Source organism: Nannospalax galili, unplaced genomic scaffold (genome assembly GCF_000622305.1).
Source record: "Nannospalax galili isolate Female #2095 unplaced genomic scaffold, S.galili_v1.0 scaffold183, whole genome shotgun sequence".
NCBI lineage: Eukaryota > Metazoa > Chordata > Mammalia > Rodentia > Spalacidae > Nannospalax > Nannospalax galili.
The window spans coordinates 1,200,871-1,207,118 of record NW_008350555.1 but is presented as its reverse complement, the minus strand read 5'-3'; the positions used below and the strand labels follow the sequence as shown (position 1 = coordinate 1,207,118).

General features: G+C 39.9%; 1 non-coding gene across 1 annotated transcript; it reads left to right on the top strand.

The window, feature by feature from the left end:
• The first annotated feature begins 1,696 nt into the window (after positions 1–1,696).
• Positions 1,697–1,889, top strand: LOC115072856. The gene has a single exon (XR_003851857.1). It is a non-coding gene; the product is annotated as a U2 spliceosomal RNA (small nuclear RNA).
• Positions 1,890–6,248: the final 4,359 nt, after the last annotated feature.

Genomic DNA, 6,248 nt, shown 5'->3' with positions numbered 1-6,248 from the left:
TGAAAAAGAGCCAAATAAGCTTTCTACCACTTCGCAAAGTGCAATAACCCCAGCACTTGAGAGGTTGAAGCAGGAAGAGCATGAGTTCAAGGCTAGCCTGGGCTACAATAGTGAAACCCTATCTCAAAGAAAATTGTAACAGGTTATGGGTACAGCTCTATAGTGAAGCTCTAGTATGCTTGAAGTATGCTTAGCAGACTTGAGGTCCTGGGTTCAATCCTCAGCACCTTTCAAAAGTGCAACAAGAAAACTCAATAGCCAAGCATAAGAGTTTAATAGTAAATTATACATGGCTGAGCCGAGTGTGGTGGAACATGCCTTTAGTCTCAGCATTCAGGAGGTAGAGGCAGGCAGATCTTTGTAAGCTCAAGACTGGCCTGGTCTAAATAATGGGTTCTAGGCCAGCCAGGGGTTGCAAAGTGAGATCCTGACTCAGAAGAAGTTTTACACTATACATGGTTAAAGAGAGAATTGGCAAACCGGAGGATAAGAGAGAAGAAAATATTAGAATGCAGTACAGAGAAACAGAATGGAAAATACAAAAGCGATTAAGAGACACCCCTCCCCACCCCACGCATCCAGTAAGAAGATTTAACAGATATTTTGAAATCTCAAAAGACAAGGAGAATGGAGTAAAGTCAACATCCAAAGAGATCGTGGAATACAGTTGGGATCCAGTGTTCACATTCCACCAGTTATGATCCTGTCATTCCAGGAGTCAGCCAGCTAGAGCACACAGAGTTCCCCTAGGGGGCAATGTTGCCTAGTGCCAGGTGCAACTCCAGCATCTCAGATCTGGGAAAGCCCAACTGTTCTTTACAGATGACAGACAAGGCAGTTAGCCAGAGTGAGAGAAAAGAGTTCCAACCTGGCGGTGAGACAGGAAGAGGACTTAGAATGACTCTTAAACACAGAAGCAGGTTCAATGGGTCTGGAGCACAGAGGCATGACAAGGTGATTATAAGACTGCAGAGAACAGGTGGAGCTGGGACACCGAGAACATTTTGAGCCTTAAGGACAACAAAGCCTAGTTTCAAGGGCTATGGAAGTATTAGAGTTTTAAGCAGGTAGGTGATAAAATCAGACTTACATGTCAGAAGAATTGCCCTGGGTAGAGCATGGAGAATTGACTGGGACAAGCTACAAAGCTGTTTCAAGTCACCCAGGTGAAAGCCGAAGGTGACCTGTATTAAGTGAGGGCATAGACCAAAGGGCAATGCCTGATATAGCATGCGTGCTGTGCACATGCATTCTCAAACGCTACTGTTATCATGGTCTGTTGGTGCAACTTTTTGGAAAGCAATTTGGGACTATAAAACAAATATGCTCTTCAACTTAGTGATTCCATTTGTATGATTTATCTTACATAAGTAATTAAGAATGTGCAATTCATCTCAATATCAATTATAAGAGAAAAATACTGAACACTAAGATAATCTGATATTGAGGAACAACTGGATATATACACAAACAATGGTAATGGGTATTAAAATATCACATAATTAACTTTTCTTCATGTTTTAAACTTTTTAATTTTTTCATAATTTAATTTATTTTCATATGCTTTTAGCTTTTAAATTTTTCTACAAGTAACAGCTAACTTTTAGAAATAGGGGAAAATCAATGAGAAATATTTAGAATTTATGAAATTTTTATACAAATTCACAAAGTGAGTGAACTAAATTAAAAGCATATAATTGCTTCTTGGGGCCTTTTGGCTAAGATCAAGTGCAGTATCTGTTCTTATCAGTTTAATATCTGATACGTCCTCTACCCGAGAACAATACATTAAATGGATTTTTGGAACTAGGAGTTGGAATAGGAGCTTGCTCCGTCCACTCCACACATTGACCTGGTATTGCAGTACTTCCAGGAGCAGTGCACCCCCTCGGGGATCTGAAGCTGTTATAAAAAAGAAAAACTACATAATCGGTTAGCATTAAGAATGAGAAATTAGGGCCAGGGGTGGTGGCACATGCTTTTAATCCCAGCACTTGGGAGACAGAGGCAGGTGGATCCCTGAATTCAAGGCCTGGTCTACATAGTGAGTTCCAGGACAGCTGGGGCTACAAGCAGACCCTGTTTCAAAAAGACCAATAAGTAAATAAATAAATAAATAAATAAGCATATAAATCCTATGCTTTCACCACTACATAATTAAATTTGAAAATAATATAATATGTTTAACTGTTCTGCTCAGGAGAGATACAGGCAATATTACATTTTATTTCTCAGTTAGAGCTGTTTTGAGCACTTACATTGCAGACTGACTAGGGGGACTTTTGTCTTGGTCCATTGCCTTGCTCAGTGTTAGTCTCTTACAGAGATCACCGAAAGAACTTCTTTTAGGCAGTTCAAAAAAGAAAACGGTCAGGCTTTCATCCCCAACCAGAGAACAGCTGGTTTCTGCCAGGGGTGCTGGCTTTGCCACAGTTTCTCCCCACATACAGGGCACTTTTTGCTGTGCTGAGTAGTGTTCTGTCTAGCACTGATGACCCCGCCTGTCTTGACAGTGCATTTCCCTCAGGCAGCTTTGGAGCAAATCTGCTTCCTTCCTCTTGCTTCCAGCCCCACGTTGCAGTTCTTGGTATGCAGATCTGTCTGTCACTCACAGCTTCTTCTCTCCCACTATGCTGGGGATGTTTTGCAAGAGTGGCCCATCATCCTGCCTTTCTAAAACCAGTGTTGGTTGAGGCCTTGTGACCACACCAAGGCTGAGTACTGGCCCTTTTCATCTGCTCTCATACTGTCCTACGCCATCTTCCTAAAACAAAAAGCAAACCTCAAATAAATTATTCAGCATAAATCATTAAAAATCTAGTCTGGCAACTTAAGGAAGGACAAGGTTAATAAATTTAAAAGCAAAAATTATGAATTGGTTCAGACATGTTTCTTTGCCAGAAAAAAAGATAGTATGAACAACAGGTGCAACAAAAGCTTCTCAGGGAGATGCAGCACAGGCAGCTGGGACCAAGACATGAAGGGTGAGAAGACGCTTGGTGGTTACCCCTGGGGTATTTTAATTCAGGCGTCTAGAAATGAGTATACTTACAGGTTAGGGCACTGATTTCTAGTACTTTAGGGAAACCTTTCTAAAATCTACATGGTGATGCAAAGAGCCAAGAACAGCTGAGGCAATGTGAAATCAGAACAAATGCTGAAGAATTTCCAAATACCAAGCCATATGAAGTAGTAGTAGTTAAGACAGTGTGGCGTGTCCACGAAGTTGAAGAGAAAGACCAACAGGGAAGAGTAAGATTCAGAAACAGGCCTGTACAGAAGCTTAATTTATGACACAGAAGCAAGTCATCCTCTTTTGCAGAGAGTAGAACATGGTCTTCTGTGATAAGTGCTTCTGGGCCAATTGGATAGCTCACAAGGAAGAAATGTGCCTTGACTCACAACTCATACCATCGGCACAGTTCTAGACACATGACAGTACTAAATATAAATTGCAAAGTGAAAAGACGCTAGGAAGATAGCATAGAACATTTTCACTACCTCAGGGTAGGCAATCATTTCATAAAGACTCAAAAGGCATTTTTCGTTAAAGAAAAAAATCTAGAAAATTTGTACTATGTTAAGGCAAGTACTTCTGCTCATCAAAAGACACCATTAATGGCATGAAAAATAACCACCGAGTCAAATACATTAGCAATACATTCATCTATCCAACAAGGACTTGCATCTAAATTCATAAACAGATTAAACAGAGAAAAACACACTATCAAGGATAATATTGGCTGTTTTCCCCTAGGGATTCTGAAATCGGCAGTTCTCCTTTATAAGTGAGCCAGCTAAGCACCCTGTCTCTGTCTCTGATACTGCCGTGGTGCAGAAACAGTCTAAGCAGAATCTTCTTCTATTAGCAACAAAAATCCAATTTCTTTTTTTTTTCTATTCAACACAAGAGGTAATTAAACAAATAGACCTGAAAGTACACAAAACCCAGAAGATCAAATGAAAACATGGGCCAAAGATTTTAACAGATGCTTTACAAAGGAAAATATCCAAATGTTCTATAAACACATAAGAAGGTACTTGTTTTCCTTAGCCAGCAAAGAAATATACTATGAAACCACCAGGAGGGACTGGGGATATAGCTCAGTTGATAGAGTGCCTTGCACACTTAAGGTTCTGGACTTGATTTCCAGCATAAACCTGGTGTGGTTGTTCATGCTGGTAATCCCAGCACATGGGAGCTGGAGGCAGGATGATCTAGAGTTCAAGGTCATCCTTGGCTATGTAGCAAGTTCCAGGCCATCCTGGGCTGCAAGAGACCCTATCTCAAAACAACTATCATCATCATCATCATCACCACCACCACTATCATCACCTTCATCATCATCAGCACCACCACCACCATCATCATCACCATCATCACCATCAGCACCACTACCACCATCATCATCACCATCATCATCATCACCATTACCACCACCACCATCCTCCTCCTCCTCCTCCTCATCATCATCGTCATCATCATCATCGTCCTACCAGGAGCTATCACTAATGCACCATCAGAATGACAAAAATGAAAATTAAAATACCAAGTTTGGGAGAAGACATGGAACAATTATAATTCCCAGAAACCATTGTTGAGTGCACCAATGGGTCATTAATGGCTTCAGAAAACTGCCTGGTAGTATCTACCACAAGTTAATATATAACTCACTTATTCCACTGCTTTGTTATTTATTCAACATAAATGTAAGAATATAGTCACAAAAGATACGTATGAGAGTTTTCATAACTTCACAGTTCTTAAAAACAAAACTAGGGGGCTGGAGAGATGATTTAGAAGTTAAGAGCTTATACTGCTCTTCCAGAGGACCAGAGTTCAGTTCCCAACACCCATGTCAGCCACCTGTAATTCTAGCTCCAGGGGATCTGATACCTTCTTTTGGCCTTCATGGGCACCTGCACACACATTCATTCGAGAAGACATGGAACAATTATAATTCCCAGAAACCATTGTTGAGTGCACCAATGGGTCATTAATGGCTTCAGAAAACTGCCTGGTAGTATCTACCACAAGTTAATATATAACTCACTTATTCCACTGCTTTGTTATTTATTCAACATAAATGTAAGAATATAGTCACAAAAGATACGTATGAGAGTTTTCATAACTTCACAGTTCTTAAAAACAAAACTAGGGGGCTGGAGAGATGATTTAGAAGTTAAGAGCTTATACTGCTCTTCCAGAGGACCAGAGTTCAGTTCCCAACACCCATGTCAGCCACCTGTAATTCTAGCTCCAGGGGATCTGATACCTTCTTTTGGCCTTCATGGGCACCTGCACACACATTCATTCATATACCTATACTCATACCACACACACACACACACACACACACACACACACAAACACACACACATACATGCACACACACATACACAAATAAAAATAAAAATAAATCTTTTTAAAAAAGCAAACCCAGAAAATTCTCTAAATATCTATTAACCAATAATGGATGGATAAATGGAAGTGTATTTGGCAATGGAATATTATAAGGTACTAGAAATGAACAATCTGTTCTACAGCTACATGCATTATAAATGAATCAATGGCGAGAGGAAGAAGCTGGTAACCATACTACTGAATGCTTCCATTTATATCAAGTACAAATACAGATACAACTTATCTACAATCTTAGACATCAGGAAAATGGTGCCCAAAAAGGCACTCAGTGACTAGGCAGGAACGTAAGTGAGAATCCTGGGAATTTCTAGCCTTCTGCTTACTTGTTCCAAGTGATGGTTACATGGATATGTTCTTTTTGTTAAATTCACTAATTTGAATATTTTTAAAAGATATTTTACTTTTATGTATATGAATGTTTTGCCTACATGTAAGTGCACCATGTGCATACAGTGCCCATGGAGGCCAAAAGAGGGTGTCAGATCTCCTGGAACTAGAGTTAGGTATGGTTGGATAGTTGCCATGTAGGTGCTGGGAACCGAACCTAGGTCTTCTACAAGAGTAGCCAGTACTCTTAAGCTCTGAGCCATCTCTCCAGCCCATGCATATTTAATATATATATGCATTTTTGAGTATATATATTATATATCAGTAGATTTTAAAAATAAAAATACACACTTTTAAGCCATACTGTAGGGCTTATACTGATGTCCACTATGCATATAGATAAGTTGAGGCTCAGAGAGACCAAATTATCTGTTCAAGGTCATAAGGAGAGTATGTGGTAGAGCCTGGGCTGGAACTGAAGCTGTTTAAATTCAAA